The sequence below is a fragment of the Vicugna pacos genome, chromosome 31, assembly GCF_048564905.1.
Source record: "Vicugna pacos chromosome 31, VicPac4, whole genome shotgun sequence".
NCBI classification, from domain to species: domain Eukaryota; kingdom Metazoa; phylum Chordata; class Mammalia; order Artiodactyla; family Camelidae; genus Vicugna; species Vicugna pacos.
The window spans coordinates 12148694-12164326 of record NC_133017.1 but is presented as its reverse complement, the minus strand read 5'-3'; the positions used below and the strand labels follow the sequence as shown (position 1 = coordinate 12164326).

The window sequence follows — 15633 nt, the reverse complement described above, 5'->3', positions numbered from 1 at the left end:
AAGACCCCTTCCGGTGTCTCCTGATTCCTGCCTCCCCCTCCTGGGGAGGTGCCGGTCAGGGAGCAGATAACGGAGCCGATGTGCGGGCGTGAGTGGGAGCAGGAGGGACAGATGAATAACCACAAGTGAAGACCATTCAGTCTGGTCACCTGCAAACTGCAGGCGGTTCACCAGCTACGTTATATGTTAGTATAGGGAGGGAGATGTCTATTGAAATGACACAAGAAATTAATAAGCTTGCCCTGAATAATCAGAAAGTGGGTAGCTTTTTATTTTTACTTTGCGATTTTTCCTTTAAATGACTTTCAGTGAGCTTGCATCATTGAATAATCACAGACCAGGCATCAACATATGACTCAGCTATAAAGCTACAATTCAAATGGCCCATATAAAATATTACAATGGTGTGCTGTATTTACATATTTTGTACTAAACATACATTCCCACCTACCTAATAAGAATGCTTTTGAAACATTAAAACAGCACATTGGCCCATGTAGTGAAAGTATCTTGCTTCTTCCCACACACTGAGATGTGAGCTGAAACCCATGAAGATATTATAACTCATCTGATAAATTGTTAAGTACATTTCAAGAAGTTCAAGTTTTCTTTCAACTGACATCCAGAAGCTAACATTAAAAATACCTTACTAATAAAGTTTAAATAGATGTAATCATCTTACCTATAATATATACTAAACACATGTGTGTGCACATGCTCCGTAAATGTGGTAAATGTGGAGGAGACTCAGTCACTGCTGCAATCACGGTGCCCACGGACTCACATTTCTCTCCGCAATTACAAAGTCTGCATAATATACGAGAGCAGAAGGGGCTGATTCCAGAGTATGCTGTAAAAATATCAAAAAAGAGGAAAGTCCATAAATTATCCAATGTGATTGTCAAGATTATTTCAAACCTGTATTACTGTAAGCCCTCTGAAAGGTGGGGTGAATTTTTTTTTGATAAGATAATTTACAAATTTCATGGTAATATGACTTCAGCACTTATCTGAACCTAACGGTTGTCTTAATCAATGATTAAATTCGCCTAATTTTTAATAATGACGACAGATATGTAACAGTTATGGAAATACACAGTAAGTGGTGAGGCTAAGGGGTGCTTACATGACGACCAGAAGTCACCCCACCATCTCGTGTTCAAAGAACTATCTCATAACACAGCATCGGAGGTGGTAAATGAGCTAATACAGTAAGTAATACGGTTCTCTGCTGGAGCCCAAACACAAGTGTTAACATAACATCTAAGACTGCAGTCATTTACATAAGACGCTCGGCAAAAGGAAATCACGTTGTGTTACAACAAAATTACAGCAGGAATTCTCTCCTTATTTGCCTCATTCAGCCTAAAATTCTAGAGACGATATTTGGAAAGGGTTAAATTTATATCGGGGAAGGTGTTACCGTCAAACAAGGCTAGAAGGGTAAGGCCCATCACCAACTCGCTCATCGATCCTCAGTGTCAAACAGGAGGCCGTATTTAATGAAACAAAGCCAGACTTTGACAGATGGTTACTTAATATAACTTTTATGTGACCAGTGGCCTTCCTGCTCTTCCCTCAGTGTCCTTCACCGCTGTGCCCGCTGTGGGCATCGCTCGAGGTCCCAGCAGCGCCGCGGTGCTTTTCCCTGCTGGAATCTGTCCACGTGCGTTCAGTGTTCGCATGTTCAAAGACCTGTTCTCAGCCTTCCTGACGAGATCAGGTCGCCCCTGCCGTGGGCTTCCTCGAGTTATGGTCCTCTCCTTTGTGAACTTAATTGTGGTTGTAATTTTGCATCTCCGTGTGGGTCGTTTAATTCGTGCTGATTTTGCCCATGAAATGTAAACCCCACTGAGGCAGTAGCTGCACCAGCACTCGTTCCTTTCACCCCCATTACGCAGCACAAGTCCTTGTGTCTAGCAGACAGTCAGCACCTGTTGGATGAATATTTAAGTCCTTCGCTTCACTGAGGGATCCTCAATTTTCCCATTCTCCTGCTTTTTGAGAACATCGATTTATCTGCTTATTTTACTTCTGATTAGAAATTGCTACTCAGCGCTACTGCTTTTCAAAAGTGCCTGCATGTACCAACCACGTGGTAACGCTGACCACGCCTGCGGGGTCTTACTCTTGTTCCTACTCTATCAGTCAGAATAGCTCATTGACTCCCTTAGCTGATAATTTAATGGAGCAGGATGTCATGTGACCTGCCCGGGACAGACCCCTCCCCGTGTCCCCCACCGTGTCCTCTTGTCTGCAGGAGAGTTTTACCCAAAGAACACATTTAAGCCGAGAAGTGAGAACATGCAGAAGCAACGGAAATGTGACAAACAGGACGGTGTTAGTAGTTTAGGCATCAAGCCAAGTAAAGCACCTCGAGCTCCTCCTCAAGGACTGCGGACAGGGTCCCGAGCCGTGACCTGTGAGCTGTGTTGCAGGGACTGAAACCCCCGCCAGGTGGAAGAAGTTAACTATGCGATGAGCAGACTGGAGCCGGGACAGAAGCTGCCACAGCTCCCAGAACTGGCCTCAGAGACCCTGGCACAGAGATGAACTGTGCTTACAACAATCAAGGTAACGCGGGTCAGCCCACCGGGTGACTGGTGTCGACACGACTGTCTGCGCTGACTGATGTTCTGTATGTAGCCCCTCCCTCTGCCTGCGCCCCCCTGGAACCCCCTTTAAAAGCTCTTGCCCCCAGATCAGCAGTGGGGAGTTGGCCTTGGACATGAGTCTGCCTGCTCCCCCAGTCACTGGCCTCCAGAATGAAGCTTTGTGCCAACGCTGCCTCTGGAGGGCCCCGGCTCTGGAGCACGGGGAGCTGGACCCGAGGTCGGAACAGTGATGCCCTCAACCGTGGGCTGTGGCAGCAGACTCCACGCCTCTCTCTCTCTCTTCCTGCACTTCACTGGCTTGCAGTGCCCAACTCATCGTGTTCTGTATCTCTTTCCATCCATCCAGTGTCACTTACCAAACCACAGAAAAATTCTCTGATGCCGAAGTCACATGAAATGGTGTCTGCGGGATGTGAGGGGCCTGGGGCACCACACGCCCACCTCACCTTTCTTCCCTGAGGGTATCGCCCCCTCCTCCTGCCTCTATTGCACTGTCCTGTCCGCTCAAAATCACTGCACCAGACCAAGGTGTTTATGAGATTATAATATGTTCAAAAACCAAAGCTAAATTTTAAAATTCCTTCTATAGGATTCTAGGGAGCAAAAAAGTCAGGGAGTTTGGTATCAGTTAAGTGTAACAAGAAAGAGAAACGTGATATAGGTGCTCTTTTAATAAATATTTAAATCGTCATAAAATGTAAGAGAAATATATTTAAGCTGTGTATGATAGCTTCTCTCTCTCTATATATATGACTAATATTACTATTCAGTCAAACAGTTTAAGTAGCAATCAAGTGACATTAGTTAATTTAATTCAGTGACAGATATTTGGAGCACGTCACTGATATTAATAGTTCTGATTCAAGCATGAGCAGTTTGTTAATCATATAAACGTGTTCAAAGATTTTAAAAAGTGCTCAGTCTTCTTCAGAAATGAGTTATTTTTACTGAAGTGGTAAAGAAATCCCTTTCCTGGGGCCCATGTGCTCCTCTGGCCCATATGAAACACACATGGTTTGTGAGAAATGCTTACATTTGCTGGAAGAAGTCTGTTTCTTAAAAGACTAATTACACCTAAATTTAAAATCGTTATGACTAATGCAAATGAACAAATTGAATTTCTGTGTTGGGTTGGCATGTTTTCTTACCGTGGGTCACACCTGTCATCTACCAAGGGCGCTGAGCTCTCTGCTGAAGCCATCGGTGCTCCAGGTGATTAGGACGGCCGTGAGAGAGCCGAGGTCGTGGGCCAGGTGACCAGCACGGCCGTGAGAGTGGAGATCATGGTGACCACTCAGCCTTGTCCACTGACAACATTCTGATGCACGTTGGCACTAAACTATCTGAAGTCATAAAAAAAAAAAAAAAAGGACAGTGAACCACAGTTAGCAGTCACTTAAGGAGTCTGAGGACCACCCTCACTTCTCGATGGTGGTGACAGTCTTTATAGTTTTCCGATTTCTAACTATTTGATTGCATAACTTCACAAGCTCATCAAAGAAAAGACGGAAGGAAGTAAAAGCTACTCCTGAGGCATGTCTGTCCACCGTGGAACTTAGGATCTTCAGCTATGAACGAACTTTTTCTCATCCCTGTGGGTGGGAAGGATCACCTTCATTATTTCACACACACACTGAGTTTTCATTTATCTTTTTTAGTTTCGTTTTATTTCAGTTTTTTGTTCTTCTTTCCTTCCTGTGAGGACGCCTCCCCCGGAGTCACTTCCTGCTGCAGGCACACGTCCCAGGGGGCTCCCCCTAGTGGGGGTCTCCTGCAGTGAACGCCTAGTGTTTATTCATCTCAGCGCCGTTTTCCCTCCGAACTTGACAGATAGCGTCCCTGGTTATACCAAGTTCTAACTGGGCAAAAATTTTTTTTTCAGTAGATTGAAGACGTTTTACTGTCTTCTGGCTGCATTATCAGTCATTTGAAGGTAATTGTTTAAATCTTTTTCTATTTTTCTCTTTGATTTTTCTGTGATTCCAGATGTGTCTAAGTGTGTGGTTTTTCTTGTCCCTTTGACGTGGTGGTACATTTTACTCATTCTTGTTGGTGCGTTTATATGTAAGTTTGCAGTTTATTAATGGATTCCATTTATCTAGGCAGGGAAGCCCCCTGCATCTTCTGTGAATACTCTGCATGATTTTAAGTCCTGATTTAGCTTCTTAGAGAAACTTTTCATTGACTGATTTAAATCCAGTCACTTTTATGTTTTTAGCACAAATTATAATTATCCTTGTTTATTTGCTTCCAGAATAATCAAGACTCCCAAGATTTCTGGAAAATTAGTTCTCCTCAAATTGTAACTTGAAATATGAGGGAGGACAATTTATCTATTCAAAATGGAAAAATATTTCCACAAAAGGTGATGAGTTAACTGTACTTTATCAGAATTATTTTTGTGCTTTTTTCTTGTCCTTGTTTAAGGATCTGATTAGCTTGCAGGATGGTTTGAATTTCTTCTCCTGCTCTCAGCATTTCTTTGTGTTTTTCTAGACAGCCAACACGTGGCATACTATTAGCAATATATAAATTTCTGAATTGAAGGCATCTTCGTCAGGAAGAAAAGGGCATAACTATCTGGAGTATAAGAATCATGTTTTTCAGATATGAATTCACCTTTCATTTTAATTTTTCAGTTCATAAGTAACAGAATGTAATTAGCATTTTACAATGAGTTCACAAAATCAATTTAAGTTGCATTTGTCAAAAATGCAATATGTATTTTAGGTAGAAAGTAACCACCCAACTTTTAAAATCATCTTTATGCCTAGTTGAATGTAGAGTGTCTGTTATCTTTGAAAATCATGGTGTACCTTGAATTAAGTATGTTCACAGTCATCATTAAAACACTACACAAGGAATTTAAAATAGCTTTAGCAAGAACCATTCACTTGCCTCCTAAAAGAACTGCTCTTTAGTATTGAAGAATAAAAAAAAATTCTTCATCTGTATCATTCATATATTTTACGTAATCCTGAAATCTGGTTAGAATTACGTCTGGTAAAGCACTGAAGAGCATTATTTTGTGGAATGAGTAATCACAGAAAAATTCTGTTGCCAACCCCCATCTCCCAGGAATGATGCAAAGCCAGAATCCCAGAGGAAAATGAAGAAGTAAATGGATTTACATCCCTAACACCCAAAGGAATGAGGACTCATAAAAGAAATTCAGATCTAGAAAAATAAAATGACAATTTTAAAATATAATACAAATGAATATACATTTAATTTCCAAAACCCTAGGGTGAATTCAATCATTATTATCTCCATTGTACACTTGAAGAAACAGAGATCAAAGGTTAAATTCCCTTTCTATTCATGCATTAACAAGTGACCACAGGTTTAGTGGCTCAAACCAGCACTCATTCATTAGCTCACAGTCCATGTGGGTCACAAGTCTTGGCACACCATCTAGCTGGTGCCTCCGCTTTAGGGGTGAACCAGGCTGCAGTCACACTGGGGACTCGGGTGGGGAAAGATCTGTCTCCAGGATCATCCAGGTTAGTGGCGGGATGTATTTCCTCTTAATTACAGGTCGAAAGTTTCAGCTTCTCGACAGAGACAGCTCTCAGAGCCAAGAGGCCACCTACAGCTCCTGGCCGTGCAGCCAATAAAATGATATAAATGGTGGTTTTAATATGTCTATTTTGAAGCACTATTCAAATCATTATTAGCCTTTCAATTTTCCTTTTCTGTAAAATGCTGATTTCTGTTTTGATGGTTTTTCTTTATTTCCTCAGTTTTATTGAGATACTGATGTGAAAGGTTGTATTTGCCTCAGGTGTACGACACACTGATTTGATACAGACACACACACTGTGGGACAATTACTAGAATAAGCTTAGTTACCATCCAGCACCTCACATGCTTACAAATTTTGTGTGATGAGAATTTTTAAGACCTATTCTATAGTAATTTTCAAATACGCAATACAGTATTATTCATTAGATTCACCAAACTGTATATTACATGCCCAAAGCTTATTTATCTTAAAACTGGAAGTCTGTACCAGTGACCACCTTCACCTGTTTCCCCCACCCCCTCCTCCAACAGCTACCGCTCTGTCCTGTTTCTCTAAGCTCAGTGATTGCAGATTCCATCTATAGGTGAGGTCATACAGTATCTGTCTTTCTTTGCCTGTATTATTGATTTAGCATACATATATATATATATATATATGTATTCTCCTAACCCCATATCAGCTGTATGGTTTGCAAGTATTTTCTGATTCCACAGTATTTTTAAAATTTTGTTGGTTTCCTTTGCTGTGCAGAAGCTTTTTAGTTTAAGGTCTTACTCTGTTTGTTTGTTTGTTTATTGCCTTTGCTTTTGGTGTGAAGTGTAAAAATCACTACCAAGACTGAGGTCAAGGATCTTACACCTCATGTTTTTTTCCCTTGGAGTTCCTGGCGTCTGAAAGATGGGTTGCATTAAATCTGCAGACTGCTTTAAGTAGTATGGACATTTTAACAGTATTAAATCCCTCAATCCATGAACACAGAATATTTTTCCATTTATTTATGTCTTCTTTACTTTCTTTAATGTTTGTAGTTTTCAGTATACAAAACATTTACCTCCTTGGTTAAATTAATCTGCAATACTTTATTCTTCTTGATGCAATTAAATGGGATCATTTTTTAAATATCTCTGACCGTTATTCATGTGTAGAATTGCAACATATGTGTGTATATTGATGTTGTGTTATGCAACTTCATAAGTTATTAGCACTAACAGTTTTCGCTGGCGTTCTTAGGGTTTTCTATATATAATATCATGCCATCTGCAAATCAGAAAAGTCACTTTTTTCTTTCCAATTTGGATGTCTTTTCTTTCTTTTCCTTGCTAGTTGCCATGACGAGGGCATTCAGGACCGGGGTGAATGTGAGTGGTAAGAATGGGCATCCTTGTCTTGTTCCTGATCTTAGAGGAGAAAATGTTCCCTGTTGAATATGATGTTAGCCATGCGTTTGCCATATGTAGTCTTTATTACGTCAAGGTACATTTCTTCTGTACCTGAGAGGTTTTATTATGAATGAATGTTTGATTTTGTCAAATACTTTTTCTGTGTTTACTGAGATGAGCATATGATTTTTATCCTTCATTTTGCTAATAAGATGTATCATATTGATTGATTTGTGGACGTTGAAGCTTCCTGATGTCCGTGGAATAAATCCTACTTGATCACGAAGTGTTAGGGTGGTTCTGGCCTCCGGAAAGACTCGGGAAGTGTCCCTGTCTTCTATTTTCTGAAGAGAAATATACCAATTTGGTATAGCATTTATGTTTGAATAACTGGTCTACTTCTTTTAAAAATATTTGGTAGATTTCAGTAATGAAACCATCTGGACTTAAAATTTCTTTCACAGAAGAATAATTTAAATGTTTAACAGGTAAGTACTTTAACAGGTAATAATTTAAATCTGAAACAGGTAAGTACTTATTCAGGTAACAGGTAAGTACTATTTATTTTTGAGTGAATTTTATAGTTTGGCAAATTAGATGAAACAGAATTCCTTGAAAGATACAAAATTCTGGGCACAGAATTTACTCGGTATTCATCTTTAGCCTTTAACGTCTGAAGAGTCAGTGATAATGTTCTCTAATCACTACTGATATTGTTAAATTATCTCATTGTTTTGATTTGGTTGGAGATGATCCATTTTACTGACTTCACAAAATAGATTTCACTTTCACGGATTATTCCCTAATGTGTTTGGTTTTCCATTTCATTCATTTCTTCTTTTGTCTAAATTATTGTATTCTGCTTGTTTTGGGTTTGTTTTTCTTTCTGTGGTTTCTTAAGGCAGAAGCTTAGATTAGTGACTTGAGACTTTCACTCTCTTTAAGTAAGTATTCAGTGCTGTACATCTCCCTCCTAGCACTTCTTGAGCTGCATTTCCAAACATTTTATATTGTGTATTATAATTTTCATTCAGTTAAAAAATTTTTTTTAAATTTCCCAGAGGCTTGCATGATGACCTCACGCTTTGGCACTGAAGTTTGCTTCCTCTGAACATTATTCTTCCAAATGTCCTTACCGTTTTCTTCTTCAGGTTGTCATCATTCCAACGTTATCTTTCCAGTGATGCTGATCACTTTAAAAACCACAACCCTGCAGGGGACCCCATTTTTATTCCCTTGTTAAAATGTTTTCTTCACATAATGAGTAATACACAGTCTATTGGAAGATGATCAATAATCTCTCAACTCACCTCTTCCCAACTCATCAGAATGTAAATTCTGTGACATCAGAATATTCTTCCACTGAGTCCCCGATACCAAGTAAACCCAGTAGTAGGCTCAGTATTCAATAGCTATTGAATAATTTTTTCTTCTTGGAGCTATTCAGAAATTACTGTTCTGATAATATATTCTAGACCTTTACTCTGAATTAATTTCGTATGTAAATATATTCAGTAGTACATTAAAAACCAAGTTTCAGCTTTACAACAGTTGTTTTAAATATGCAGAAGAGTACTTTTAGTCCTAATTATATTTCACAGATAAGGAAATGGAGCCTCCAAAAATAAAGTGATTTACACAAATTCAAAAAGCTAGGAGTGGGCTAGCAAGTCGAATTTTAAAAGTTCTTCTACAGATACAATTTACAGCATATACAGCACCCAGGCAGCAGTGCACACGAGAGTTTAAGGACAGACTGCAACATACTTACGTTATGTATATATTCACAGTATATCAATGCATGTTTCATATGCAAGCCTGAATCTATAGTCAGTGTGTGTGAAGTGATCTATGAACATTTTAATCATATTATTACAGTTAATTTAAAAAATTGTAAGGCTCTGAATTTAAATTGTTTATTTACAAACCATTGGCATCTATAGTTAGAGGAACAAGCTGAGATTTCTTTTTTTAAGTAAAATTTGAGCAGAAACGCATCTGTAGTTCACACTCAGCAGCCAGGAAGCACTGTAGCCCTGAGATATCCTGACTCAACACGTAGCCAAGGGCTTCTGAATTCCCCTGAGACGCTATTATTTCTAATACGCAGATTCCCAGCGTTACATTCCTATTTATGTAGGATGTATTTAGCTCTCAGGTAGCAATATTTTACTAAATTTTGTCACATGTTCCCTTGTGAGCTTGGAAGAATAATGAGTAAATCAGAGTATTTCTTCCAAAATTAACTTCAATCTCTGTTAACTTAGCCCAAAAGAAAAAAAAATGGATCACATATAAAGATGGAAAAGCCTAGAAACAGATTCCTCCACTATTTCAAATACAGTGCTTCTAGCTCAATGGAGCTTCAGAAATTTTTAACAGCAACTCAAAATTATGTAAGCTCAGTCAACTCTTATATTTTTGGCAGATTGTGGATTTTTTTCTCTTCTAAAAATACCCAGTTAGAACAATTCTCTTTGGTAAATGCAAACTATTATCCACCTTTAATCATTCAAAAGTATGCAATAGTGCCATCTTAAATTTATCCTTTTCAGGATTTTCCTCTAATTCCAAGTTTCTGCCACATGAAAAATTAATCCCATTGAACACAACTGCATTAGCTACTTTGAGAGGCCATGCCGAAATGCGGATAAATAATTGCAAAGGCCAGAGTCTTTGATCTTTATTAACACGTGCGGGACAAATGTTTAAGGAGAGAGGTTTTCAATACCAACCATGTTAAATGAGACAGGGATTACTAGAATCTCAAAATCCCAGTCATGTTCTCTCAAAAAGAAACGGGCTAAGAATAAGAAGGAAGCGAGCGGGAATGGAAGGGATGACACAAAAAAGAGGACGGGAGCGCTGACGTGTCTTTCCGTACTTCTCAGTTCTCTTTCATCTTAAGCCCACCTTGCCAACCGCTGTGCTGTTTCCGCCTCACTTCCCGTCTCTGCCAGAGGGAGGCTCCGAGGCTCTAGTCTCTGAACCCCTCTCCTCACTCTACACGTGCTCCCCACTGGCTCATGGATTTAAGTACCACTACGTGCCACGTGCTTTCAGGTCCTAACTCCAGTGTGCACCTGTCCACGTGGCAGCCGCCTGGACAGCTCCGGGGGGCTGTCCAAAACCCACAGACCTGCTCTTCTCTGTCACTTCCATCATTGTAGCTTTTTAACAAGAAAACCATGCTCACTCACAGAGGTTGCCTCGATTTTTTTCTTTCTGTTCTGCCTCACTTGCAGTACAGCACCAAGTGACAGTGAGTCTGCCTCCGAAATATGCAAAGAAATCAACCATTTCTTACCACCTGTTTCACCCTCATGCTGGTCTAAACATTGCCTTTTGTATGAATTACCCCAATAACCTGTACATCGATCTTCCTGGGTCTCCTGTATCTAATTAGAGTCAGTTCTCCGCGGGGCAGTCAGAAGGCCACGTCTGAAATGCCTTTCCGATAAAACGCTCCCTTTGCTCAAAGTCCTCCAGTGGGTTCCCACTCACTCTAAGAGTTCAAGTCCTCACCGTAGCTTGTAGGTCCTCCACCTTCGAGCTCCCAACTACCCCCACTCCTTGTCCTACACAAACCTGACACACTGTCCCCTGTTCAAGTACCGATTCACCGAGTGTCCCTGATGTAAGGTAGCACCGCGTATCCCCCATCATGCTTCGTTTTTGTCCAGAGCTGTTACCGCCTACCCTCTGAACTTGTTTGCGCTCTGCTCCTGCCCATTAGAAGGTCGGTGCCATCAGAGGAAGGGCTGCTCCACTTTGCTCTGTGATGATAAACGCCCGTGGAAGTTACTCCATAAACATTCATTGAATGAATAATAACTTCTCACCTGTTTTTCTCAATTCCACCAGGAATCCAGGCCTCCACAGTTACACATTATCTCCTTGCCTCTCCTTCTAAATACCTCATCTCATTCCCACCCGACTCCACTTCCTTCCAAACTTACGTCACTACGCCCCAGGGAGTTTTTGGCTTTGAATAAATCACTTTACTGTATCTTTCTCTTCTTCAGGAATATTTCAATATCTCCGCTGCCTTAATGGCACAGAGAATAGTCTTTTCTGAAGTTGAGGTTGTCGATTTAGTCTCATGCCATGTACAAAAGAGCCACGAGGTGGGAATACGGGGTTATTCTCATAATCCAGTGCTGTATGCAAACCACTTGTTTCCTTCCACTTATAAAAGATCTTCATTCAGTTAAATTCATGACATTCTGCTTTTCCACCCTGTTTTTTTGTTTTGTTTTTACTAGGAGGGAGAGTCATTCACAGCTATCTGGTCTCTTCCTGCATGATCCTGGAAAGATTTAGCATAAATAACACTTCTGTTCTTGGTGACTTCAACTTACACATGATTGGTTAATCACAACCCATCCAGGCCACCGACCTCTAACACCCTTGACCTGTAAATCTCTAGTGACCCTTTGCCTCATTCTTTCCGGTTACCCTATTCCCATGTTACAGCATAGCTCTCACCAGCAGAAATCCCATTCCCTTCAAAACCAATGTTAAGCCACAAAACCTTTAAATATAACCTACATCTTACTTATACAAGCATGACTATACTAACAGGTCATTATCACTGAGACCCTCAGGTTCATCCCCAGATTCATGAGCTGTAACCTCCTTTCGCAGTCATGTGGAAATGCTCCATTCCTGGTGGATCTTAACAATCAAACTCCTCCATGTCTGCACATGTGCAGAAAATCCTGTTGGAAGAAATCTCATGCTGGACCACACAGCCTGACTCTGTTCGCAACCACCAGTTTCCACGTGTACTCAGCCTTACCCGGCAAGGCTTGGACACCCGCTCGTACGCTCTCACTTACCACCCTTCTTTCCATGTACCACTTCTAGCCTCTGAGCTTGCCTTTCATTTTCTAGGAAATTCAAAACCTTCACATCCTAATTCTGTTATGTTCCATCAACAGATGTGCAAGTACACCCATCTTCTTTTCGGAAAATTACAGTGAATCATGAGGAGAACTGAAGCTGGCGTGTGGTTCTCCCCTTGTCACGTGCAAGTTTCTCCGTCTGCGCCGTGGACTCGGGGACTTTCACCCCGCGAGTTACGCATCTCCACGCTGCACTGTCACTCTCCCTCACTCTCTAGGGCATCGGCTCACAAACAAGTTCTCTGCTGGGACGTACGCTCTCCCTTGACACACCTGTTGTTCCAGGTTCCGGTTTTTTATATTTTAACAACAAAACAATTATTTCCAAATAGCTTCCAGTTTAACACATTTTTATGCTTAACCCCAGTACGTGGTTTTCCGTCCCACCACACCCCTGGGACTCCCCCTGGGCTGTTGCTGAGGGTCCCCAGGGCTCTGATTCTTAACAGGCACTTGAGAAACCTGATCTCCACACTCTGTTCTCTGTTCCCCAAAGTCGTGCACTCGCTTGTCCTTGAAACGCTCCCTCTTCTTAGACCCTGTGACTCCTTACTCTCCTACTAATTGCACAGTAGGAGTCATTTTCCTACTTCTGATCTCTAAGTTCTGGAGGCTCTTTGCTCCTTCCTCCTCTCCTTTCACCTGTCCAGGATGGGCCCAGTGATTCAGTTATTTAAAATACCAATCAGATGACTTATTTCCCAAGGAAAGGACATTCATGGAGATTATAGTTAATAACCAAAATGCTACTTGTATCTATTACACACACAAAAAGCAGCACATTTTTAAAATAATCATTATTTCCTACCTCAAATGTGTTTTCCTATCAATTTTCTTAGCTGAGTAAATGGCACCACCACCCACCTCGCTGGTCAGGTCGAAAAGTATTCGTATAATCTCCAAGTCTTCCCTCTCCTTCATCCCCTACATCCAGTCCATCATGAAGTCCTGGTTATGCTTCCTCAAAATTGTACCTCATACTTGTCCATTTTAGACATTGAAAAACAGATAAATCCAAATGATAGCTGTTCTGATTAAAAGCTGTCTTGGTGGAGAGGAAAGCTGTTTCCCGGCACTTAGAGGAATGTTCCTGTTAAAAGCAAGGCAGCAGATAGTGAAAAACACCTCTCTTATTTTTCCCTGTGTACCTGTTTTTATTTCCTTACAAGTTTTAATAGTGCCTCCTGGCATATTTCCATTTCTGGCAGCATAACTCCAATCTCTGCCTCTCTGTGTCCCTTCCTTCCCTGTGTCTCAGTGTGCAACTCCCCCCGCCCTTTCCCTTGTAGACACCACCAGTCACTGGACCTAGGACCCAGGATAATTTCCTCTTGAGACCCTTGACTGGTTACGTCTGCAAAGACCACATTTCCAACAAAGCTCACATTCTGAGGTTCCTGGTAGAGATACACTGGGGGGCACACAGTTCAACCCAAGACACACACATATGATACTTTCATTTTCCTTTTTCTCTTTTGATCTTTATCTAACTTTTTATCATCTTTCTGTCATATGATTTCTCAAGATGATGGTAAGAGACGGTCTCTAAACAGCCTCAGAAATTGTCTTTCCCAAACCACAAAGAAATCAAACGGCAGAGAACTCCAGCTACTGGGTCCAACTCGAGATGCGTTTTCCTCGAAAAGCAGCATCTCCATCAACAAATGGATATTAGAGTTAAGAGCAGGGTATTGGAATCAGTCCAGCATTCAGATCCACGGCCTCTGAAGTGCATGAGACCGTGAGCTCCCATAGGTATAAGCTTAAAGTAGATGCCTGTCTATGGAGTTCTGTGAACATTAAACAAGATGATGCCAGTACACCTGTCAACTCCACAGAGGGACACGGCAGGCAATCCACACGCTGTAGCCTGTTGCCACCCAGCTCGCCTGGTGAATCTCCCAGCTACACATCACACCACGTAGGTGATGCAGTTTGCTCTGTGAGCTCAGGCCGGGAAACAAAGATGCAGCGAAGTCTGATTGTCACTATCAGAGATATGGCCTCGATGACTCCCCTTGACAAAGCGGGAACAGCCCGGATGAGTGCCGGTCATCACCAAGAGCACCAAGGCTAAGTTACCCATCCCCCGCCCATCTATGACCTGTTTTACTGACTCTTGTATGTACTTATCATAACAGATAATACTGCTGTTTTATCGAATATTGTGTAATATCTGAACAGAAGCTGCAGGCATCAGAGGATACTGTGAAAGACAGCAGTAGGCAGTAAGCACTCCACCAGATTCGCAAACTGAATCACGCCTTAAGCAGCTAAGTTCCTGTCGCTTACTTGATCGATTTTTTTGTTTGATAAAACTCAGAACTTAATCAGCTGCAAAACAATGTATCTTTTGTTATTTGTCACTCCAGGAAAAATAATGCTGTAATTTCTCTTACTTTTAGAACTCAGAACTTACAAATTTTAAAAGAATATATTAAAAAAAAACTATTTGTCTGGACTAAGTGGTGTAATACTGAAAATGAATCTCAGGCTCTCGGCTGAGAACGCCTCAGTCCTTGTAAAACACTGTCAACTGTCTAGATGCATCCGTTAACCTCAGTGTCTTAGAAGGGTCAGACGTGAAAGCCGGTTTGACATCCATGGAATAAAATACTTTTAACGCCACACACTGCAAAAAAGAATATTCCTCCTACATTCCAGTCACTAATGCCACAAACACATGCTCCCTGTTTACCTACTATGACATACAGCTGAGAAATCCGCTCAGATTTCTATCAGAATGTCACCCTCTAGCACGCCATCCTGTCCTTTTCATTCTGTGACAGGTGTTTTGCCTTTATTTGCTTCTAAGAAATTTATTTTAAAAAATGTGTTCCACAGCATAAACATAGTTACTTTAAAATTTTTCCCTGGAATTAGGAGAAAATAAAATCTCACTTTAAGAAAAATAGCAAATAAACAACATTTCTTCTGTACAGCAAAGGGAACTATACTCAATATCTTGTAGTAACATATGGTGAAAAAGAATATGAAAATGAATGTATGTATATAGATGACTGAAACATGCTTTCTATGGTAATTGATACATTGTAACTGACAATAAAAAATAAAATAACAAGTAAGTGTAAGGTTTTCTGTAATTTGTTTCATCTTTATTTCTTCAAATAATCTGTGTCCATACTCTTGTTGTAATAGTTGAAAGTGTACTTGACCCACCCATACACCCATGTCTCTTATCACTT

General features: G+C 40.8%; 1 long non-coding RNA gene across 1 annotated transcript in view; it reads left to right on the top strand.

Annotated features, from left to right (window-relative positions):
- Positions 1-15396, top strand: part of LOC140690662 (uncharacterized) — a 74854-nt gene extending 59458 nt beyond the window's left edge. Inside the window, exon 3 of the long non-coding RNA XR_012065932.1 lies at positions 12464-15396. This is a non-coding gene — a long non-coding RNA (uncharacterized lncRNA). The remainder of the gene's footprint in view (positions 1-12463) is intronic.
- The last annotated feature ends 237 nt before the right edge of the window (positions 15397-15633 follow it).